Source organism: Tauraco erythrolophus, chromosome 2 (genome assembly GCF_009769465.1).
Source record: "Tauraco erythrolophus isolate bTauEry1 chromosome 2, bTauEry1.pri, whole genome shotgun sequence".
Lineage (NCBI taxonomy): Eukaryota > Metazoa > Chordata > Aves > Musophagiformes > Musophagidae > Tauraco > Tauraco erythrolophus.
The window spans coordinates 118,171,256-118,197,363 of record NC_141466.1 but is presented as its reverse complement, the minus strand read 5'-3'; positions in this window follow the sequence as shown (position 1 = coordinate 118,197,363).

Sequence of the window (26,108 nt, the reverse complement as noted above, 5' to 3'; positions counted from 1 at the left end):
AGGGCTGAGACTTTGAAACTCTTTGAGGTGGTGAATATAGCTAATGTAACACTTCAGTGCTAGTGGTATTTCTTAAAACTATTACTTTACGCAGTTAAAGAAAGTATTTCCTTACCCAGGGGAAAGGAATTTGTTGCTAGAGGAGGACGTGGGGCAGGCCATACCAGCAGGACCAGAGAGGCATTACGCACGTTCACAGATTCATAATCAGGAACAGGAAGGGATGTGCCCTCCTTCATCCCAGTGATAACAACTGTGGATGCTGGGGGAGTGTGAGGGAAGCCAACAGCAGAGAGTGCCCAGGCATCCCCCAACAGTGTCCTCTGCTACCACATACAGAGAGATAAAGCACTGGGCTGAGTGGATGACTTGTCCAGTGCAGTGTGGTGTTTCTTACACACTTAGTTTTAGCTTTAATTGCATTTAAATCCATCTAGGATGGATGCTTATAATAATCTGTCCATGGTAGAGCAGATCTGTGCCTGGGATAGTTTGTCTTACTACTTAGCTTTTCCATTTCAAAGCGATGATCTTGACTCCTTTGTGTAGCCTCCAATCTCTTTTTCCTGTAAGTCAGTGAAATGTTAAACTGTAGCAACTACTTTACCAGGTGACTGTAGGAAAATTGTAGGAAAGTGTTTTGTTATGGACACCAGTTTTGAGGATGCTCTAACATTTATTTGCCTTGCATGACTATGAATTATTCTTTCTGCTTGGTCAGAAGTACACACGAGGGCCAGTTACAGATGGAACACTGAATAAATCCTGATTCTCAACAAAACAGGAAGAAATTTGCAAAGGATCTTCTTTTTCTCCTCTGTAGCTGCAGCATCCTGCTCCTTGGAAATTGCCCTTAAGTGAATGAGGGAGTAATCTGCCTTCTTCTGACCCTTTAGAGACATCTTCTACCGCTTTCCTAGGGCAGCCAAGGTGTGCTCTAGGGACTGCTTCCTGCCTTAATTTCTAGATTTCTGTGGTTCTGCATATTTACAGAGGATATGAATGAATATTAAATGAGGTAAAATTAAGATAAAGAGAGAAGAATGTAAAACCAATGGGAGACTTTATGACTAGCAAGTACAAAGAAGAATATCAAGTCCTAAATACCTTTGTACCAGCACTCAGTCAAATGAAAATAGAGTAAGCAGTGATGACAGGTTTGAATTTTGGGTAGTCAGTGAAATTTCACCTTTCTTAATCAAAGATTTAAGGTTCCTTGTGGATTTACACCTATGCATCCTTAGCCTCTGCATAATTTATTTGCACTATTTAAATGTACATTTTGTAGATTTTAAGTTTGAGTTTTAGTAATCTGAATTATGGATATAACCTTTGAGGAGAAAAAGAATGAAAAGATTTATATATAGTGATAAAGCAAATAACTGAAGACCTCCCTCTCCTTCCCTACACCCTTGTGTCCCTGTAGTCCCAACCACCTAAATTCAAAGCATTATACTTTGTCTCATCTGCCCTCAAAGGCACTGTTACTACCACAGGCAGTGCAAGTTGATTCAGATCCTCCTTAAATCACTGAGCATCCTTCTGTTAACTCATGTCTGCCTGAATTGGTCCAGACTCCAGGACCCCTGACAGATGAGGTCCCTACCTAGATCAGAGCCTCAAAACAGATTTTATACTGAGACTTGGTTTCAAAGAGTAACCCTGAAACACCACAAGCTGTCGCAAATAGCAGCAGAATTACAAGATAAAGGTCTTGTTGCTGTAGGAAATTAAATAACAAAGAAAACCTGTAAACACACTCATTGTTTGACACCAGTAAATCAGTCTGGTGTATGCAGCAAGTTCTTTCAAAAGATGCATGGTATTTTTTTTTCTTTATTCTTTCTAATCTGTTTTCATTCCCAGATTTTGCTTTCTGCTTGAATCTCAGGCCTTATGATATGTTCTCCTGAGGATTTAACAACTTCTACTTCCATTAAAAGATGCATATGAAATAAATACCTTTTGTCTGGCAGGGGATCAGAGGCAGTAGGACCCGGGAGAAGAGGCAGCCTGTCCTGCAGACACCGGCACTGCTCTGATACGGCCATTCCTGCTCCTTTCCACAGCAGTGGAAGTGGTGGCTGCTACCAGCTTTGCTTTCAGACTGTGGAGCCGAACAGCTGTCCCTGCTCCTGTCTCCAGTTACAGCACTGATGGGGAGCACTGCGTACGGTTTAAATTATGTTAAACAGAGACTGCTGGGTGCCAAAACAAAAGCATAAAGGAGAGCAGGGAAAGCAGAGCGTGAAATCCAGCCATTAGGTAAGATATTCTGATGCTAACGGTTCAAATCACTATGCAAATAAAGCTGGAAAAAGTTATCTTTCAGGAAATCTCTGCCATCCAGTGCTGGATTTCTGTCTCCATTTTGCTTTCCTTATGCAAGACACTACTCTGCTTCTTTCTTACGCAGATCTTGAAAGCAGAGTTTGTTTAAGGAGAATGGACTGTATTTTGTATGTTTTAATTCTTTCTGTATGGTATTTGTTCAGACCATGACCAGAAAGAGAAGTCATCAGCGTAAAACTTCAGAGTGTGGTCTTCCCTCTCCAGACTTACTTTTGTTGATAAGCCCTGAAAGAGACATCATTTTTGACTGGTGAAATACCGTCACTGGCTTCCGAGATCATGCACGTGGAAATGATTGGGATGTCTTACTGGCGAGAGCTCTTGTAGGTCCTTTGCAAAATCAGATTGATGTCACTGTTCCACGTGTTCTGAGTTTTCAAGGTTTTCTTGTATTTTCTGCTTTTAAAAGTAAAAAAAAAAATAGATGCACTGGGGAAAAATCTGAGCTTTTCCAAGTGTTTTCCTGCTTAGTTTTTCCCCTGTGTTAGCAGTAATGGCACTGACAGTAGTCTGAAAACTATTAATAGGTGGCTAGACTTCTGCAGCTTCCCTTAGACATCTGCTTCTGAGCTGATCAGATCTTGACAGGTTATTTCTCTAAAGGTGCATGCATATTTTCTCATCGCAGGTGATGAGATTTCACTCCTTCCTTCTTTCTGCTCCTGTAGTTCGTAAGTGCTCACGAGATTTCTTTTTACCCTTGCAATGCCGCTACAGGAAGAGGTAGGAACGAAAATGGAGAAGAGACTGTGTTTACACTGAGGCTCCAAAGCATAGATTTGTGTGACCCAGCTTGAAACTAGCACAGCCTCCTTCCATTTGGAGTCCTGTGCAAAAGCCACATGGCACCTGGGTCCCCACGCAGGTGAGTCACTTGTCATAAGCTCTGTGTCGTGTCAGCTAAAGGGCTACAATGCCCAGTCTAAAACTGGTCTGGCATTGAGCTGCAGTTGATACTACACTGAATCGCAAGCGTCTTGCCCAAGGTCACACAAGTGAACATCCATGAGAGATGTCATAGATGAAGCCAATTGCCTTAAGTCCTAGTCTTGGGCCCTAATCACTGGACTATTATGCTCTCTCCTAAGACACACCTTTGAAAAGCTAATTGTGTCTATCCAGGTATTTCATGCTGATATTTTTTCTCGGAGAAAGTGTATCTGTTTTGGCAGATCTGTCTTTCCTTGTAGATCAGTCTCTTTAGTCCTCCTTTTTCAGCTTTTTCCTTTCTATCAATACTTCTGGAAAGGAAGGGCCTAGAAGAAATGATATTTTAAATATAAGTACACTTGTTAAATAACAGTCACAACATTTGCAACATCCAAGTCTAAACAAGGAAAAGAATAGTTGAAGCATAGTACATCATGAGTTACGCTTACAATAATCATTATTTTCTATCAGGTGTAAACACTTAGTAGATCTCTCTTCTACCTTAATTAACCTGGTGGGACATACCTGTGTGACACATTGCTTCAAGGAGTATCACTCACTAGTTATGCGTTAATTCACAACTAGTTGCTGTTGTCATAAATCTATTAAATTAATTTCCTGTGCAATAGCTCTTATCCTTTTCTCTTGCTTTCTCAGTTTCACATTGTTGATAGTTATGTGAATTGTGTTAAAATGCTAACCAAGGCACTTGATTAAAGACAGTGAGGAAAATGGTTGGGATGTTACAGGCTAGTCTTTAAAAAAGTGTACATAATGAAAAATTTGCATGTTAGCAGATTTGTGCACACAGATGAATAGCACCTAGGAGCTTAATCTAATTGTTATGTGCACAAATACCAATTTCTTTTTACACTGTGAATACAAAAAGACTTAGCTGCAAAAAAAAAAATGTCTCCAACTTATAGCCTAAGGTTGGATATTTGGTCCATTGTGAAATCACAGATACTAGAAAATATATCCCCTTCCAGGTAGTTAATACTTTTTTAATGTGATAGAGATACTTGTGGTCTCTGTTAAGACAGAGGATAGCTAGAACCAGTAAGAATGACAAAATTATGGCAGCTGCCTACCAAGGTTCTCTGTAAAAAAACAAGAAATAATAAAAGAAAAAGGGAAAACTGTATCACACCAGTGAAAGCGTATCTAGCATATGTATTTTGCCCTAATAGCAGTGAGAGTCTTCAGAAAGTGAGACTGATTCAGTCTTCCCGTAATTTCAAAGAGTCTTAAGCACATTTTAAGTGCTTTGTAGAATTGGGACCTGATACAAAGGATGGTTCACACTACAGTGTTTTGTAAAATGTGCTGTTGTGAATTGCTTTCAAGAGAGATTTGAATTAGTCTTGTGTGTTGAATATAAAGAGTATCCTGGAGAAAGGCTCACATTTCCCACTGAATGACCAGGCATGTTTAACTCAGTGCTAGTTTAATATTCATGTCAATAAAATTATAAGGTGATAGGGACGTGACTCAAACATTGCTTTTTGTGAGATATCCAGTCCAAGAAAGTTAAGTATCTCCAAGAAAATGTTTTTAAAATAAACTTCCATGTAAAATTAAGCTTGGGGAAAAGAAAAAAAAAGATGATGGAATTGCTAGAATAAAAGATAAGAAAGAAAATCACCTAGAATGCCACAATAAAAGAGAAAAATGCCTTTACTGTGTCAGTTGCTCTAAATTTTCTAGTAATCATCATGCGATTGTACTTTAATTGCTGTATAATTATGTTCCCATATACGGTTTCATTCCAAATTTCATTTTTATGTTTGACACATTAGGGTTTTCTATCAAGTGTTAAAACAGGGATTCAAAGTGAAATCTGTAAGAAATTATTATAAGATGACTAAATTATAATTATAGAGATATTATTTGACGTAATCAAATTATGGTTTATATGCTCTCAGAAAGAGATGTGTATTTGTTTGAAGTTTTATAATGCAGTTACTGTATCTGTGATTTTCTTTTTAAAAAAGGTGACAGAGCAGATGTTTCCTGTGGAGGAAAATGAGGGAATAAGTCCTATAAACGGAGCAGACAAGTTCCACCAAAAATCTGATTTTAGAAAGAAGAAAATATTTCTTGTCCTATATGCCATTGTACTTGACTTTTAACCCTGTTATTCTGGTCAGAATAGTTCCTCTGGAATTGCTTTAAAGCTCTTGAGGTTGACTCTAATTTCACAAAATTGAGTTCTTACCTGTGTATAATAAGCCAGAAAGAAGTTTCATTGTGTTTCATATTTTAAATTATGTGAAAAAAACAAGGAAGACAAAGATTATGAAACAGTTGGTCTTTATAACAAAAATACCACAATCTGGTTTTTAAGTGGGATGTCTGGCTGGGTGCAGACAAGGCTAAGTGAGATGGGAGTGTCTGTTCCGTTCCACCCTGGGCAAATTATCATTGGTTTTCATACCATCTGAATGCCTCATGGGGTTCATCATGACGTCTCCCACAAGGGATGTAATTTATAGGCTTGTTGGGGTGGCAAGCAGCTCAGTAGTCTGCCTTAACCTCTGGGCTTGCCTGTTTTACTGGCACACAATCTGAAACACCTTGTTCCTCTCTGCACGTTTGAGGAGGGCTGACACAACCTGAAACGTAGAACCTCTTCTGGCTACAAACCCTCAGAGCAGAGTCCAGCATGCTCAGATGGTCGAGGGTCAGTCTTTAGGAGATAACAGCCAAGGAGAGAGAGTTACAGCTAAGCCTGTGTCCTATGGTGCTGAGGATGCTCACGGGCTGACCTTGCATCTGTAAGGAAGGAAGAAGGCAGCCTAGGATCCACAGGAACTAAGGCTGTTTCTCCTTTACCCACTATAATCCAGAATTGGACTGAGAGGTTTTGGCATCTTCTAATTGGGGTGACATGTACGGCCCAGGAAATTATACCTAGAAATTTTAAAGGTGTGCTTATACGTAAAGATCGTAGCCTGCTTTATGAAGACCATTTTGTGCCAAACCCTTGAGTGGCTGCTGATACATGTTAATCTTTTTACCCAGACAAAATTCTGTAGGCAACACATATATTAACTGTTTGTGAAAGTGTAAATATTGCTGATCCTTATGGAAACAAATTGGCAATGGTATCTTCATATATATATATATGTATAAATTATCATGATATCTACTTTTCTTCCAGTTAAAAAAAGAAAAAAGAAGCCATTCTTCATGTGGTTGTATGTTGTGTTTTTTGTGGGTTTTGCCTTTGTTTTATCATTAATGCTTCATAAATGGCCATGGTGCTACCTGAGTTTACAATATTTTTAAAAAAATAATAAATGCTGCAAGAGCCTTATATACGTTCATAACCTTGTCCTTCAAAATTAGCATTAGATTAGTAATCCAAGGGTGGAGTTGATAGGTTTAATGCAGTGCTTTGGCAGGAAATAATCTAGAGGATGTTCATAATTTAAAAGCATTGTGCTAGTCATTTTGAAAACGCACATCAGCAGGGATAAAAACACTGGATGTGAAAGCAGAAACTGCAGTGACAGAATTGTTAAGGAAAATATTTTATGTTTTTTAAATAAATACAAAAATATTTATGTACATCTTTTGAAATGCTCTAAAGAACAGAAGCAGAAATGGGTTACTAAGTGAGTTAATACAGATTCCAGTGGATGCTAGGAGTAAAATGTGAGTTCTCTACAATACTAATGTATTCAATGAAAAGTCTCTTGCAATGCTAACAGCTTGCACTTACAGGAAATCACACGCAAATCTACTGAGAGGAATAAGAGTGGTTAGAAAGCTGTGAAGGACTGCTTGTGTGCAACAAAAACTCTGTCACCTGTTATGTTGTAGAGGAGAAAAAGCTCCTTCCTCAGGATGGGTTGTTGTTCAGGCTGTGAAACCCATGCCTGCACAGGTGAGAATAGGGTGAGGAAAGTCCTTTGGCTGCAGAGAGGGAGCTCAGAGTACATGCTCTGAAGGGTGTGGGGGGAGAATGGCATACTCTGAGTTTTGCCATGCACTGTCCGTAATCAGAACTTTGTATGTAAGTTATCCTTTGTGTTCGGATATCCTTTTTAGCCTCCACAGGTATCCCATTGTACCAAGGCCTCCATTGTGCCTATGAAGTTCACAAGAGAGTAGTGAGAGGAGATCGAATGCCTTCTGAATGCTTAGTTGAAAATGATTTCAGATTGACTTACGAAGGCTGTTGTCGTGTGTGTCCTGCAAACTGGCATATCCAATGATAGATACATTGGAAAGTTATTAAGTAACTTTTAGATCTTGCTAAATATCTTTGTTATTGATTTGGAAGAGAAATGAAATGGAAATTCCCAGAGGCAGCTAAATCAGGAAAAGTGGTGAATGCCGGTGAGGGTGGACAAGTTTAATTTTACACAGGCACTTAGAAGCTGAAGAAAGGGGCAGAAAATATATTAAAAAAAAATAAAGTTCAGGAAAGTGAATTTAATATATCTGGAAAATAATTTAGCTATTCAGTGGGAGGGAAAATTCAGTAAGATATCAAGGAATGAAACTGAACAGCAATTTTATTTTTTTATGCAGATGAAAATCTGGAAGAACTCCATTGATTCCTAAGAGTAGCAAACTATACCTTCCTGACACGAGTGTGATTCCTGTTGGTACACCTGCACGCAACTCCCTTTTATATCTGAGAACGAGGTTTGTTGCAAAAGTTCAGGTGGTCTGAAATAAGGAGATGGCTGTGCACCAATTTGCAAGCTTAACTGGATCTCTTTCCAGCCAAGGTCTTAATTATGTGTTTAGCTTTAAGCTGGCTGAAGTCCATGACCTTCAAATTTAGCTTTCTGGATGAGAGTTTTTGTGCATGCTGTTCACTGTAGTGGCAAAGTATGCTATATTGCCCTCATCTGATCTCTCCGCAAAGTAGTTCTCCTATGCACAGCCCTTGGGGAAAAATATAAATTCCCTCCCTGAACTGGATTAATCCCAAGGAAAGTACATAGATTAATTTTGCCATCAGAGTTCATCTCTGACCTTGGGCAAGTCACTTGAACCATCTGCATCTCCATTTTCAGCATATGCTTTCAAGCTTACACCTCTTCCATTTTATGTGCTGTTTATTTCGGCTGGTAATTCGGCTGTCTCATGTTAGGCATTTGCATGGTGTAGCACTGTAGACTCTGGACATTGCCGTAATATAAATAAGAATAATGGCAGGATGGAAAAGACATAAAACCTGAGATGAGAAAGAAAGATGATGTTTTGGGTGCATGCTGGACTGTCAGTTAAATGGAAGGGCTTTCATCATTTGGTCTGGAGAGTGAGATATTCAACAGTGTCCATTTCTGATGCTTCATTTTGTTTGTTGAGGTGCATCACACAGTGACAGCAGATCGTAGCACTGGACTCTGCCTCTCTGAAACACCAAGAGGCAGTTTGTGTATATCATACAGCCTAGAGGGTCACTGGCAGTGTGCTGTTTTTAACCGAGCTGCTGATTAGATAGTATCCTCATTATAATATGTATATATTGATTTTATTTTCCCATAAACTTTTTTTGTATATATAATTCAGTGAATACTTTCAATTTTGGGGCTGCTTGATATAATCTTCTGATTTTTGTCAAAACTGAAGCAAATACAGTTCAACATTCACTGAAAACCTCGGGCTGACAGAAACAAAGCAACTAACTGCTTGCATTCTTGGTCGTTGTCTCCAAATTATGATCTAAAATGCCATAATGTCATCATCAGCTTCCCTGGTTTTTCTTTCCCCATCTTGGTGATGAAGTGCAACACACACACACCCCTTCACTTATTACAGCCTCAGAAATCCATGGGTAGCAGTGGTGTAGGAAATGGACGATATGTCACCTAATGAGAGATGATAGACTTGACCAACCCCAGCTGCTCCTAAGATGTAGGGGGAGGAAGGAGGGCTATACTGATGTGCCAACATCTGGGTAAATAGGCGTTCAGAAGGTTCTTGAGAGGCTCCTGTGTTTCACCAGTTGAAGTGCAGTCTTGTAGTCTTTGTCTGTGTAGAGCACGCCACCGCTTTGGTGAGAGTAGACAAATACATCACCAGTTGTTGATGCCAGTGGCCTTTGGCAGACTCTTGGTGTCCTGACTTTACTATTTCTTGCTGATTCAACAGGAATATTAGTCTCTTTGGCTAGCGGTTTTGTGGTCTTCTCACAAAAGGGGTCTTTCTGACTGAGATTCTCTGCTTAAACACACATAGTATGTGACTGCTATTTCCCTTTCGGACCACGTGTAGAGTGCTTCCTTGTTTGTGCTTTAGTAGTCGTGGATCCACATAAGCTATCGTTGGCCCATGTGCATCACGCTTCTTTTTGTATGGCTTGTATAAGTCCTGAGTTTTGAAAGTGCTGTTCCTGTGGTGGAGCAGTCAAATGCAGAGAAGTGTGACTACTGGGATATGAAGAGGAAGAGGGCCTGCTGCTCTTTCTTTTACACTATTGGGTGCTTTCTACGAGGGCTGGGATTTTGCTGTTGGGAAAGGAGCTGTCAGCAATGAGTGTGGACGTGAGCCTCAGAAACCCTAGACAGGAGTGTCTAAAAGGAAATGGAAGTATCTTACTCTTTGGATTGCCTGAGCTGAAATGTTTTCCCTGTGCCTTATTGCTGTACTATCTACGGCTTGATATCTGTATTGTTGCAAGGTGCTGCTTTCTCAGGGCTATTGGGTTTTTTGATTGGCGTATCTTTTTCAGATATTTATTTCTAATTACTTTTAAAATACTAAGGTGTGTTAGTTTCCATTTTAATTATGTTGCATTGTGACTAGGACATAAATAAACCAACAAATCTGAAAAAAACTGTGACCCGGTGTCTAAATGTACCCAGTGCCCTGATTTTGTTGTTAACCACCTGCCCTATTTTAAAGGTCCTACTTTAATTATCATGAAGAAAAGAATTAGTATATTTTCTATCTTGAAACTACAATTTCTATGCTTGCAGTGCAGACAGGTCAGAAACTTACTGGGTTCCACCAAATCGCACCAAGAACGAAAAAGTCATGACGAATGTGTGATGGACAGTGAACTACCCTGAGAAGCCCCATGTGTTATCCTGCTGTGTCCAGAGGCAGGGTATTTCTGTGCAAAACCAAGCCTCCAACAAACCAGAGCACTAGTTCTTCTAAACATACCCACCAGAAAGTAGAGCTGTTGTTGTTGACATGGAAATGACATGTGTATGTGTGTGTGTGCAAGGTATGTTGTGAATGGAATAGGGGAAGATGGGAGCAGCAGGCTTACATGGCCGGTGAAGCAGGATGGGGCATAGTCTGCTTGGCTGTGGCTGTGTCTGGAAAACAGACATCTTGATACCACCTTGCAGCACTTCCCTCCAGCAGCCCAGCATCAGCACATTTCACATTTTCAGAATCATGATCAAAGATAAATAGGCAGTGTAGTGTGGTAGCCAGCACTCCTCACTTCAGGGAATTCAAAAGGTGTCTGACAACCAGTCCTTCACCATTATGTGAAAAAAACACTTTTGTTTGCTTTTTCATCCTTTCTTAACTCTGAGGGAGCAGAGACTTTGAGTTTTGACCTGTCTGCACTGCAAGCATAGAAATTATAGTTTCAAGATAGAAAATATACGAATACTTTTCTCCATGATAATTAAAGTAGGACCTTTAAAATAGGGCAGGTGGTTAATTTTTTTCAAAAACTGTTTAGAAATAACTCTTGTTATGTTTGGTCAACAACATTCTATATCTGCAAGCACAAATGAAATTTATTTTAGAGAAATGACATCTTATGGTTGGATTTCTGGGTCATCAAGTTAGTGGATCCATCTGCCACTATCTGTTCTTCTGTTATTTCCATGAGCTCATTTCTGAAGACTGAGGGTAAAAGCTGTTTGCATACATTTCATGACAAGTCTCTTAAATACTTAGAGTGAGATGCTGTCATACTTATGGATGGGAAGGATGATATTACCAGGAAAGCTTAAGTTTGCATACTAGCAGTGTTGTGCAGCACATCCAGTTTGATCAAGTCCTCGTAGCTAGTCAAGAGATTAAAAATGTGAGCCTCATCTTTAGAGATTCAGGATTTTCCCTCCACTAGTTGCTGTACCATTGGAAGTCTGGGCTGGATGCTGTTTGGTTTTGGTGACTTACTTCAACTCAATATTTTAGTGCCATCAAGATGTCCAAGATGGCAAAAAACGTATAGGTCATCTGATCTGTGATCCACCAGTACATAAATGTACCTGAAGAGCAGTTCAGGTGTGTGCTTTTAAAAATAATACTTTGACACAGATGCATCATCTCAACAACAGTATACATTATCCTAACTACAGTACAAGGAATACCTCTGGGACAATAATTACCTTGTAATCCTCTGTGGTGAGATCTACTGCGATGAGTAATTCACAGTTGCCAAACAGAAGTGAATGCTTCATGTTAATTTGGAACTTTCTATGGATGGGCTTTTTTCTGGAAAGTATCTCAAGGGAACAGATCCAGGATAGTCTGAACCTCAGAGAATTTGCTATTAAAAAACCAATTCAGTTCTTTTTTTATTTATGCATTATGAAACCTAATTTTCAGTTCCTCGATTTGGAGCTTCTTGCCAAACAGCTTTTTTTCCCCCACTTGGGTTATTGCCAAAATACAGTGTAAACAAATTAGCACTTTCTTTTTCAAAAGCTTTAATCTCATTGCTTTTGCCATATAGTATAGCAAAGAATAGACAAACCAGAGGCATGAAATCTTCTTAAGTTTAAAGATTTAGTCTCCTTGATATTTTTAGCCTTGAAGCAGGTATATTGCTTTTGAAAAATCACATTACACATTTAATTGTGACAGTGTTATCTTTTTCATTTACTTTATGTTCTAATGTGTGTTTGTTTGGATCTTCAAAAGGACAGTGTAGAACTTTCTTTGCATGGCAACATGCAACACTGTTCTAACACTAGTTTAAATTGGACCTTAGATGCTTGTCTGTGTGTATCTGAGAGAAAAATTTGTCCTTTCAGCTTGACATAGGACATAAGATCAGTGTGGACCGTTACCTTGTACCTATCTTGTATTCTGATGCTCTCTTGGAATGATATGCATTGGGAAGAGTGTATCAGGAAAAATAAGATGAGCAAGAAAGCACTTTAAATATCTGATGTCTCTGCTAATTTCCCTGGCTGCAATTTCGCTGCTTGATAAATATTGATAATCCACCGCTGTGGATTCTAAGCCTTTCCTACATCCATTGGGAAGTGTGGCAGCTTGGGTGGGAGATTGCTCATTAAGAAATGCTTTCAGCTGGTCTGTGAGGTGCAGGAAGGCTGGCACTGTGGGAATTACTGGATTTGGTCTGCAGGAGCGAGGTAGGAACAGTATACTTCTGCAATAGGTCTGACATCTTTGTTTCCCTGCCCTAGTGCACATGCAGCAAGTCTAACATGCAGTGCCTAATGCCTTTGTAAGGGAGTGATAGTCTATCTGGCTTCTGCATACACCTAGAGTAAGGCTGCCCACATTACGAAATTCACTTTACAGCTATAGAAAAGCCTGAGAACCAAACGTGAGTCATACTCAACTCCTGGGACAAATCACTGCCTGGGTGTATCAGTCATCAGGCTCCCAGTGACTCAGTAGTACCGGTTCAGGTGTAATACCCATGGGAGTACCTCCCTTGTGCTTGTTCTGATTAATTCGAGGAACTGCATTTAATCCTGAGTTTAGTTCTCCATTTTCTAACAGATAATGCTAATTGCAGCAGCAAAAATAAACTGGTCAAGCTAAATTTAAATCTGGATTAAATCAGTTGACAAAGCCTGACAGCAGGATTTCCTGCTGATTAACAGAGGGATGGTTATTACCACCATGTTCCTATTTGCTTGTTCTTCCAAACTCTACTTTGAGGTGTGATTGTCCTTAAAATGTTGTTTCCTTCTGCATTTGTATAGGTTATCCAGAGAACTTTAAAGAATAAGACACCTCCTATGAAGACAACTACAAGAATGGAAGATAAGGGCACTAGCATTTCTGCTAGTGCCCAAGGACCTCACTCTTCAGATGGACACTGTTCCTGTCTCAGAAAGCTCACATGATCAGTTGATCAAGGGTAAGGTTAACAGCACAGGCACATTTCTGGTATTACTATCTTCACTTTTTTTTTTCTGAAGGAAAAATTAAGTTTTCTGTCTGCCAAGGGACTTCCTCCCTTCCTTGCATTTACTCCCCAGCAAAATCTCTAGAAACTGCTGGCAAGTTTTAACCATGTCAGATAAAAAGTTGAAGTTCTGAAAGATAATTAAGTTTCTACAAGTTTCATGAAAATCTGTGGCTTTATAGAAGCAAGAGACCCTGACTGTTGTATCCTCAGTGAAAAAATAGCCAGGTAGGGTATTTGTTCTGTTCTGTCACTTCATTGCTCAACACACACACGTTTTTTAGCCAGTTAGCGTGTAGTTTCAAAACACCTACAGCAGTGCAACCTCATGACAGTTTGCAACCAGGGGAAGGAAGCATGGAGTATGAAGGGAAGGTGGCGAGGGACTGGGAAGAAGCATGGGCTATGTTGGAGCTATTGCTGTTGTGGCAAGGCAATAAGAGTAAACGGGTACCAAGGCGAGGGAGCACAGTGGATATGAAGCTGAACCAACATCATTAACTCTGGTAAATGGTATTTTTGGTGCCAGAGTGTGGAACTTAACACACAAATCAATGGGGAAAGGTGGCATCGTTCTACTTGTCTTGGAACAACTTGGTTTTTACAGCCTGAACTGTAAACTGTTCTGTAACTGAACAGAGTATTTCTTGGTGCATCCAAGCTGGCCTAGCCATTATAATCTTCATAAACCTGCCTCAGAAGTTTGTAATCTGAAGGATTCTTCTTTCTCTGTCTTAATTCCAGTTGTCACTTCTCTGCTGAGAAAGGTGACAGTTTTCCTGCCAGGTCTGATGGAGTTTTTATAGTTAGCAAGAACAAGCTTACCACAGTCAAACCTTTGAAATAGAAGCACGAGAAATTTTAGCTCTAGCCTAGATGTGGAAGATGGGGCAAGCTAAGTGGAGCAGGACACCACACACATTTTTCACGTGCACGTCTTGTGGCAGAAGGAACATCCCTGAAAACATTGTGGTGAATTTGCAGTCCTCCTGGATTGAATCGTGAAGCAACCGTACTACTTCCAGTATCTCGGTAATCTCCAAATTCTGTAGATGCTTGATATGGGTCCTCAGATGCCATTAGCTAGCAAAAGGAGAGATTAATTTCAGGTGCAATAAGTTTTGTGCCTTGAAGAACGGACATTTTCTATAAAATATTAGGATATTTCTGGAATTGTTGGATATTCTGTAACACAAAGCTCTCTGAATATCTCAGAGAAATACTATAGTAAACATTGATTAAATGACATTTGCAGCTTATAGAAGAAGTACAGAGAAGGAATTCCAGTTTTGTTCCAGAGTAACAAATTCAAAAATATTTTTACTCTGCTACCTAAATTTAAAATTGTGAAAGAGGTAAAAATACTGAATGTACTTAGGGGTCTTTTGCTGGTTTATTTTTTATCAAGAGACTGTTTAATCTGCTCTCCTGAGTACAGTAGTCTTCCCTCTCTTGGCTCATCTTTCTTCAATATAAATAATATATTGGGCACATGGAGGGATAAAGCATACTGAACAATTTTAATTTCATGTAGGCAGCAGTGAAGCTTGTAGGCATTTCAACTGAGCCATTCAAAAATTGTATGAACATACTTCTGCTACATGGGACTAAATCCATTTTCTTTTGCCTTCTGTAACTTCACCCAAGAAAACAGCAAGAAAGCACAGTTTGTGTCCCAGCCTATTGAGTTCTGATCATGCCTAAAAAATGATAATAATAATAATGATAATAATAATCTCAACTGCCAACATTCCTTCTACCAGATACATAAATCATTCAAAAATGAGCCTCCTCCTTCATTGCACTTGATTTATGTCCAGTAGGAGAGTGACTGAGGGAACTTAAGCAAATTCATGCTTTGTATCAACCAGTTTAGATTAGGTTTCCAAGACAATTGTTGTGGGCAACTCTGGTATGAATTAGTGGTTAATTTAGTTTGACCTTTTTAAAATGCAAACACCATAAGTAAATGTCTTAAAGATATTGCAGAAGTTGCTTCATTTAATAAATGTAGTTTTCTTTCTTTTATTTATCACTCATTGTGTGTTTTCAGAGCTTTCTCCAGTCACTTCCCTAACGTAATAAAATTGAAATTAAAGTCAGCTGACTGTCAAATGGCTAGGCAACTCTGAAACTAATGAAAATGAGTAGACTTGGGTGTTACTTAACTGTCATCAGATAGATGCCTTTATGCTGTTTCATGATGTTTTCAAAGAGATTACGTTACAGATCATGTTCCCTCTCATCGTGTGGGCCTCTTGGCTCCTTCTTCATGAAAACGTATTCTCCCTTTGCAACTACAACAGTCGGTTACGTAAAGAATTAAATTTAGGAATATAATCAATTATCATCTCACAGTTTTTAATGATCGTTAAGCATTTCTATACTGATTTTAATTGAGCTGCAGCCTCAGCAGCCCCACTCTCTACTTCTCTCAACCTAGCGGAGTGATCACCACCTGCCTCAGTGCTGCCCTGCTTGATAATTGTAAGTATTTTAATCCTGACCCTCCCGATTCAGTAGAGAGAAACCAAAAGGCAAACACTCGAAGCATTATGTACATTAAAGTCCAGGGTGCTCGCTGCAGGAGGCAATCTCTGCCTCACGAGCAGCAGCCCTGGGCTGCCGAGCTGCCACCTTCCTGTCCCCATCTGGGACTCCACCGTTGCGGTCCCTCCCTCCTGTTAAGACATGGATACAGCTGTGTGGCCGAGGTGTAAGGCAAGTAAGTAATAGAGCACTTAAGATATCCAAATAAAGCTGCCGCTCTGGCTCCGAAAAAAGCTCTGAGAAGAGCCGTGGTTGGAAACTGCACCTGAAACTCCACAGCTCCTCAGGATTTTTCCATGGGTATTAGCCCTAGCCTACATGTGGGATCTCCACTTGCTTCACAAAATGAGCAATGTAGCTCCTTTGTGGAAGTAATATTTTGCAGAATTACCGAGTCAGTTAACTACAGCGACAGAGATAAAAATGTCAGGCACATAACTTTGAATAAGTCTCTGTAGTCCTCAGCATCTGTGAGGAGATGAGTAGGAATAGGGTGAGGTCAGTAAGTCAAACGTTCGGAGGTATCACATGAAGGAGTAAAAAAGCAATGTTAGCCTGCAAGAAAGAAACTTTTTTGTTTAAAAGAAGTTAGAAACTGCCTGAAAGGAAAAAGTTAGGAAATTAAATCCTTGGACTCACCATGGAGGCACAAAGCACACCTTATTAGCATCATAGTGGGGACAGCCTGCACACCCAGAATATAAAGGAAAAAAAAATGGAGGAAGGAGGAGCCCCCATAATGTGTTCAAGAGATAAGATACAATAGTTTATTGAAACCAAAATCTATCCTTTGGAAACAGACTTGGAGTCCAAATAATTCTACTGAAATGAAAAGGACTTTAGCAGATAAGAGAAGCAAAGCAGAAGTTTGAAGAGCTAATATTCAAAGGTACAAAGATAAGGAGTAGGTGTTTTAAGGTGATCAGAAGTAATCTGCCTGTGGGGAAAAACGTTGGATCAGTTAAACCACTGGAGCAGAGAGATGGCAGCTGAAAACCTGGCAACATGCAAAGCAGTGTGTGAGTGTTTCTTTACAGGCAGAGGGTTCTGCCTTCCTGAGCATAGGAGAGGTAAAGTGGCGCTTTGTGGGGACACTGGCAAGTACCATTACAGAGTGCAAGATGTGGATTCTTTCTGAGCTTTATTTTGGGGTTGCCATCTTTGAGACGGCAAACACTAAAAGGAGTGGGTTACAATTCCATTGTTATCATGCAGTATATGTGAGCTGATCCATGGAGGGGCAGGTAGCATCGATTATTTTAATCTACCACCCAATTCCTCAGCTTCAACCTAGAGATCTTTTTTTGTTGACTTCCCTCTGTGCTGGAAATCTATTTTTGCAGCTCTTCTACTTTCTGACCTTGATCAATACAGTCTGCAACAACAGTCAGGGCCTTTTTTCCCCTCTATCTTAATTTTCCCTAGTCTAGAGCAGTCTCTTATTTTTGTCTTTTAAAATTGCAGTGTCATTTTCATTCAGACTATATAATCTCTCAACATTTTGCTGTTTCACCTTAACCCTCCTTATACACCTGTATTTTATATATAGTTGTCATTAAAGTTGGACAGAATTATAGGATTGATTGGTTGAGGTCAGTGAGATTTTGTCATTAATTTTGATAGAAAATGGCTCGTGCTCTAAATCTGTGGAGGAAAAAATAATTTCTGCTGTTTGGAATTAAATAGTTCTAAAGTTACCTGAATTAACTATATATCTATTGACTCTTGCTTTGTAGTTCTACTTCATCAGTTTTGTTACTTGTGTTCAGTTACCAGAAAGATATTTAGCATTTCTATCTCTTAGCTTTGCTGCAGTCTTCATAGCTTTCTCCAACAGGATATGAAACAAATATGAAAGGTTTTCTTGTAGCATTGTGGTATAAGAATTCTGTAAAAGTGATCCTTTACGTCACATTTAGAGCAAAACACATCTTATACTCTGCCTAACTAATTCCATAGTGATATGAAGAGTTGTCTACCCATTTATGCATTTTAGTTTTTATTTAAAATGATGATTTAAGATAACTGTCATTTCTTTGTGGCTATATGTGTTTTTTGATAATAATATTCCAATTTCTTAGTTCTCAGGAACAATAATATAATAATAATAGCTCATAATAGGAGTTGGTTCTACACAGATGTCTAAATTGCCTTATTCATCCACTTGGCTTTTACTGATCAAGGAGATTTTGCAGCTTCATCAGAGATGAATTATCTGTCTGTCTTTATTACAGGTTGTTGTGGGTTATGTTGAACCGCCCCACACACAGCCGGTCACTCCCCCTCCCCCACCCCCAGGAATGAGGGAGAGAATTAAAGGATAAACGTGAAACCCGTGGGTTGAGATAAGAGTGATTTAATACAGATGATTTAATACAATGTAGGTGCTCACCACCCCTCGTATGCGAAGCCCGTCTCGTCCCGAAAACTGCAAATCCCGGACGAACGCGAGGCCCCGAAATAGAGAGGGGCAGAGAGGGAGAGAAAGAGAGAGAGAGAGAAAGAAAAAAAAAAACAGCAGAGCAGCAGCGCAGCAAGCGCAAAAGAGCAAAAGTGCAAAAAGAGCAAAAGCGCAAAAGCCCTTCTTCCTGGCTGACCCTCGCTTTTATACTGGGCATGACGCTGCATGATATGGAATACTAATTGGCCAGTTTGGCCCTCAGTCTTAAGTTCCACACAAATGACAAGGGGAATCGTGTCCCCCTTGTCCCAGCTATGCTCCCCCCTTATCCTGCCGTGTTTCTGTACTCCGCACACTGAAAAGTCCTTGGAGTTTCACTTCCAACCACAAACATCAGCTTGCTATCAACATTCTTCTCAGAGTGAGCCTCTGAGTGAAACCAAAACAGGGAGCTCTTCTGGCTGTTAAAAAAAAAACTCTGTCCCAGCTAAAACTGGGACAGTATCCACCCCTTATTCCATACCATGCATGTCATGCTCAAACCTTACATATATACTATTCCCTTAGCCATGGGTCATCCCTCCAAAATGTGTCTTCATCTGTTACAGCAGTCTCTCAGGGCAGGAAAGACGACGTGGAATTCGCTCAGTCGGTAGAACGGATGACATGTAGTCTTTGTTGCGTGTGGCGCCTGGAGCTCGTAGTTGGTGTATCCGGCCGCTGTCTGCAGGTTGAAGATGTTGATCTTGAAGAAGTTGCTGGTTGTTTGGAATCAGTTCTGATTCTGACGAAGTTCATTCTTCATTAACCTGGATGATTCTTAATATAATGACATTAGTACAATGTGACAACCATAGTGATGATGGTATGCAGGGACAGGGTTATTCAGCAATTAATATCACACAATTCAATTCATTTTATCATCTATTTTCACCCAACATCAAATCCCCTTGAGGTACACATCGGACTTCCCCGTCCTTCTGCATCACCCACCAAGTACACCCAGGTCCCTGAGCAAAAGCAATCCCACGAATGGGTTTACCTTTACCCGAGGCAGGAATAACCCAAACTGTCTTCCCGAGTATATTCCTCATGTGCACTACAGGGACTTTGTCTCCTTCTACAGTACGTAGAAGTTCTGATTGCGCAGGACCAGCTCGATTGGCAGATCCTCTAGTGTTAACTAACCAGGTGGCTTTTGCTAAATGCGTATCCCAATGTTTGAAGGTTCCACCACCCATTGCTTTCAGTGTGGTTTTTAGCAATCCATTATATCGTTCAATCTTTCCAGAAGCTGGTGCATGATAAGGGATGTGATATACCCACTCGATGCCATGCTCTTTGGCCCAGGTGTCTATAAGATTGTTACGGAAATGAGTCCCGTTGTCCGACTCAATTCTTTCTGGGGTGCCATGCCGCCACAAGACTTGCTTTTCAAGGCCCAAGATCGTGTTCCGGGCGGTGGCATGGGGCACAGCATAGGTTTCCAGCCATCCAGTGGTCGCTTCCACCATTGTAAGCACATAACGCTTGCCACTGCGAGTTTGTGGAAGTGTGACATAGTCAATTTGCCAAGCCTCTCCATATTGATATTTCGACCAACGCCCTCCATACCAAAGAGGTTTCAACCGCTTGGCTTGCTTGATTGCAGCACACGTTTCACATTCATGGATCACCTCTGCAATGGTGTCCATAATTAGGTCCACCCCTCGATCACGAGCCCATTTGTATGTGGCGTCCCTTCCTTGATGGCCTGAGGCATCATGGGCCCAACGAGCTAGAAATTTTTCACCTTTATGTTGCCAGTCCAGATCCACCTGAGCCACTTTAATCTTGGCGGCCTGATCCACCTGTTGATTGTTTTCATGTTCTTCTGTGGCCCGACTCTTGGGTACATGGGCATCTACATGTCGTACTTTCACAATCAGCTTCTCTACTCGAGCAGCAATGTCTTTCCACAACGGGGCAGCCCAGATGGGTTTACCTCTGCGTTGCCAGCTGCTCTGCTTCCATTGCCGTAGCCATCCCCACAGGGCATTTGCTACCATCCAAGAGTCGGTATAGAGATAGAGCATTGGCCACTTTTCTCGTTCAGCGATGTCTAAAGCCAGTTGGATGGCTTTCACCTCTGCGAACTGGCTTGATTCACCTTCTCCTTCGGTAGCTTCTGCGACCTGTCGGGTAGGACTCCATACAGCAGCTTTCCATTTTCGATGTTTTCCTACAAGGCGACAGGACCCGTCGGTAAACAGAGCGTACTTCTTCTCATTGTCTGATAGTTCATTATAAGGTGGAGCCTCCTCAGCACGTGTCACCTCCTCCTCCTCTGGTGACATTCCAAAGTCTTTACCTTCAGCCCAGTTAGTGATTACTTCCAAAATTCCTGGGCGATTGAGGTTTCCTATCCGAGCTCTTTGTGTGATCAGCGCGATCCACTTGCTCCATGTGGCATCAGTTGCGTGGTGTGTAGACGGGACGCTCCCTTTGAACATCCAGCCGAGCACTGGCAATCGGGGTGCCAGGAGCAACTGTGCTTCCGTACCAATCACTTCAGAAGCAGCTCGGACTCCTTCATATGCTGCCAATATCTCTTTTTCCGTTGGAGTATAGTTGGTTTCGGATCCTTTGTATCCTCGACTCCAAAACCCAAGAGGTCGACCTCGCGTCTCCCCTGGTGCTTTTTGCCAGAGACTCCAGGTGGGACCATTCTCCCCGGCTGCGGTGTAGAGCACGTTTTGACATCTTGTCCTGTCCGGACTGGTCCCAGGGCTACCGCATGGACTATTTCTTGTTTAATTTGTTCAAAGGCTTGTTTTTGCTCTGGGCCCCATTCAAAATTATTCCTCTTTCGGGTTATTTGGTAGAGGGGTTTTACAATCTGGCTGTAGTCAGGAATATGCATTCGCCAGAAACCCACAATGCCTAAGAAAGCTTGTGCTTCCTTTTTGTTGGTTGGTGGGGACATAGCTGTTATTTTATTAATCACGTCCATCGGAATCTGACGACGCCCATCTTGCCATTTTATTCCCAAAAACTGAATCTCCTGGGCAGGTCCCTTGACTTTACTCTGTTTTATGGCAAAGCCTGCTTTCAGAAGGATTTGGATTATCTTTTCACCTTTCTCAAAAACTTCTTCTGCTGTGTTGCCCCATACAATGATGTCATCAATGTATTGCAGATGTTCTGGGGCATCACCCTGTTCCAGTGTGGTCTGGATCAGTCCATGGCAAATAGTGGGGCTGTGTTTCCACCCCTGGGGCAGTCGATTCCAGGTATACTGGATGCCCCTCCAAGTGAAAGCAAACTGTGGCCTGCATTCCGGTGCCAAAGGAATTGAGAAAAACGCATTAGCGATATCAATTGTAGCGTACCACCTGGCTGCCTTTGACTCCAGTTCATACTGAAGTTCCAGCATATCTGGCACGGCAGCACTCAATGGTGGTGTAACTTCATTCAAGCCACGATAGTCTACCGTCAGCCTCTACTCGCCATTGGACTTACGCACAGGCCATATAGGGCTGTTAAAAGGGGAGCGGGTCTTTGTGATGACTCCTTGACTCTCCAGTTGACGAATCAACTTATGGATAGGAATTAGAGAGTCTCGGTTGGTACGATATTGCCGTCGGTGCACTGTTGTATTAGCAATTGGCACCTGCTGTTCTTCGACCCTCAGTAACCCCACAGCAGAAGGGTCCGTTGAGAGACCAGGCAAAGTAGACAGCTGCCTGCCTTCTTCTGTCTCTACTGCAGCTATGCCAAAAGCCCACCGATACCCTTTTGGGTCTTTGAAATACCCTCTCTTAAGATAATCTATGCCAAGGATGCACGGGGCTTCTGGGCCAGTTACAATAGGGTGTTTTTGCCACTGCTGTCCAGTTAGGCTCACTTCAGCCTCTAACACAGTCAGTTGTTGAGACCCCCCTGTCACTCCAGAAATAGAGATGGATTCTGCCCCTCTGAAGTTCGATGGTATCAAAGTGCATTGGGCACCAGTATCCACTAAAGCCTTATACTTTCTAGGGTATGATGTGCCAGGCCACCGAATCCACACAGTCCAGTACACTCGATTATCCCTCTCCTCCACCTGGCTGGAGGCAGGGCCCCTCTAATGCCTGTTATCATATTCATCAGAGGAATCAGCAGGATTGGAGTCAGGATGGCTAGGAGGATCAGCCCTCCCATTTTGACTAGTGGACTGCTCACTGTAGACTGGGGCAACAGCTGTCCTGGAGGAATTGGAGAAAGTTCTATTCCTGTTGGTTCTTCCTCCCAACTGGCGTACCCTGGCCTCTAAAGCGGAGGTGGGTTTTCCATCCCACCTTCTCATGTCTTCTCCATGATCACGGAGGTAGAACCATAGCTCACCCCGTGATCTGTACCGTCTCTCTTGTCTCTCTCGAGGAGGGTAACGCCTGGTTCTGACAGCTGAAATTCTAGAACGTTCGGGTGGTGGGAAATCTACTTTTTCTCTTAATTCTCGGACCTCTTCAGACAGCTTTTCCACAGCCGCAACACAGGTTCGTATAGAAGTGTCATCATCATATCGTCGGAGGTAGGTGACCAGATTACCTACGGATAGTGGTGCTTCATCGTCCCCGAAGTCCATTATTGCCAATGAGGTGGAATATGCGGCTGGCGCACTCCGTATAATCTTCTGCCACATTGGTCGTGTGCACCGGACGTCATCTGGATCTTCGAGTCTTGGTCCGCTTCTCGAGTCAAGATAAATCAACTCTCGCACAGCCAGTTCTCTCAGATACTGAATAGCTTTTTCTATGTTGGTCCACCTGCTTACATTACATGGCACCTCGTCCTTGTAGGGGTACCTTTCCTTTATGGCTGCCAGGAGTCGTCTCCAGAGGCTGCGGACTTGTGTCTGCCTTCCAATTGCTTTATCAATGCCTCCATCCATGGCAAGGGCTCCCAGCTGCCTAGCTTCACTACCATCTAACTCCAGACTATTGGCTCCCATGTCCCAGCATCTGAGCAACCAAGAGACAATGGGCTCACCTTTAAGGCGGCCATAATCTTTTCGAATATCTCGCAGCTCGCTCATTTTTAGAGACCTGGTGGTTATCCTCTCATCTATGATGTCACTCCTCCTCCATTGAGATTTCCTCTGGGGCGAAACAGAACGCTCCCGCTTCATTTCTCGTGATGGCCCTGGTCGCTCTTCATCATCATCATCATCCTCTCCTCTGCGTTCTGACTTTCGCAGACATTTCCTTGGTTTCTCTTCCTCCAATCGTTGTGATGGCCCCGGTTGTTCTTCTTTGTCTGGTTGCTTTGATGGTCCTGGTTGCTCTTCCTCATTTGGTTGTTGTGATGGCCCTGATTCCTCTTCTTCGTCGTCTAACTTTTGTATACATTTTCTTTTCCTTACGGGGGCAACTGATAACGTTGTAGTCTGAGTAGCTATAGTGCTTGTCATGGGAGTTGAGATGGCAAGCACAATAACCCGAGAAATAAATTGATATACACCCCTAAATGGCCGATTGATTTTGAATATATAGATAATTAAACATATATTCAGGAGACCTTGCAGGACAATCAAACCGGTTAAATTATTCCAATGATGTTCGGCATTATCAAAATCAACGTAAGCTTTTGTGAATGAAAAGTCACCGGTATAATTGGCGATGATATCCGCCAGGTGACGCTCAAAATTAATAAACGAGTTCCACATCACCATCCCCCTCTGCACCGCCGAATACAAAGACTGAGCCGGACCCAGCACCGATGATCTTATCAGAGTTACACCGTACAGTATAGCAAAACCCTTAATTACCGATAACATACTTTTCATGCCGGTCCAACACCCAGAGCCAGAAAACCGCATAAACATTCCGCCTAACATCATATAGGGTAGATAAGACAATAAATTATGAATGTCCGGTAACATGTACGCAAGCATAACAAACAGCATTCCGGCCAGCCACATCGTTATCTCAACCCCTTCGGGCCCCACGTTGGGCGCCAATTAGGACTGTCGTGGGTTATGTTGAACCGCCCCACACACAGCCGGTCACTCCCCCTCCCCCACCCCCAGGAATGAGGGAGAGAATTAAAGGATAAACGTGAAACCCGTGGGTTGAGATAAGAGTGATTTAATACAGATGATTTAATACAATGTAGGTGCTCACCACCCCTCGTATGCGAAGCCCGTCTCGTCCCGAAAACTGCAAATCCCGGACGAACGCGAGGCCCCGAAATAGAGAGGGGCAGAGAGGGAGAGAAAGAGAGAGAGAGAGAAAGAAAAAAAAAAACAGCAGAGCAGCAGCGCAGCAAGCGCAAAAGAGCAAAAGTGCAAAAAGAGCAAAAGCGCAAAAGCCCTTCTTCCTGGCTGACCCTCGCTTTTATACTGGGCATGACGCTGCATGATATGGAATACTAATTGGCCAGTTTGGCCCTCAGTCTTAAGTTCCACACAAATGACAAGGGGAATCGTGTCCCCCTTGTCCCAGCTATGCTCCCCCCTTATCCTGCCGTGTTTCTATACTCCGCACACTGAAAAGTCCTTGGAGTTTCACTTCCAACCACAAACATCAGCTTGCTATCAACATTCTTCTCAGAGTGAGCCTCTGAGTGAAACCAAAACAGGGAGCTCTTCTGGCTGTTAAAAAAAAAAACTCTGTCCCAGCTAAAACTGGGACACAGGTACAGAAAAAATAGGCTATTAACAAGCTCAAGCTCATAGCGTGCCCATGTATGGTTCTGCTGTAAGAAGTTCAATACGTTCTGATTTTATCTTATTGCTGTTGACAGACTGAATTATTGTTTAAGTTTTATCATCTAAAAAAAATGCTAGTGATAACACTCATCAATTCCAGAAGATGTATGTCCAAAACGGTCATGTTAGTAGCTATTACTATTTTTTTTTTCACTTCTCTATTTACTCTTTAAGCCCAAGTTCTGACTACCTCATCGTACCAGTTCTGAACAACGCTGATTAATCAGCATCTGACAAATTTCTAGATTTCAGAATGATAAAGACTGGTTGAACTGAAGTTAATTTCCGTTTGGCTTTTACCTTCTAATTATTTAGCAGCTGAGCATCAAAACTCCTTTACCATGACATGCCTGCAGGGCCCTTAGTAGACAGTACATAGCCCAGTAGAGTTTAGCTACCTCAAAAGAAATGTTACAACTCAAGTGATTTTGCAATATTTGAAAGCTGAGAGACTTTGCTCCTCATGAGAGTATAATGAAAATTATCAATTAGAACACAAATGTACTAATTAATGTATTGAAAAATTAAAACTCCAGTAAACATTTAACAAAATGAACAGCAGACTTGCTGACATGCGAAATTAAGTCTATTCTGAATACTTCATTAGTACAAGCAAGAAACACTAAATACAAAACAAAATTTTTGACACAGTACATATTAAAAAAAAGGCATTTTTAGGCTCATGATTTGTTTTCTCCTGAGATGTTGGTTGCAGCTCATCCTCATTGCATGGAGGAGAGCACGAAAAATGTTTCGGCAGAAGCCAGTCTCTTAATGCATATATATGATCAGTTTTGCTTGATTGAATTAATGCATTTCTCCTGACATTCAACCTAAAATGAGGAAGCTAACAAATTAAGTCTAATGATGTCCTGCTGCCTAACAGAATCCACAAAACACCCAAATTTACCAGGTCCAGAGCATGTTTTGTCCTGTTTAACTGGCACACAAAATTCCCAAACCTCCCTGCAAGGTTTTCCTTGAAATACCATTTCAGTCCCAGTAATCACGAAGACTCCTCCACTCTATCATAAAGA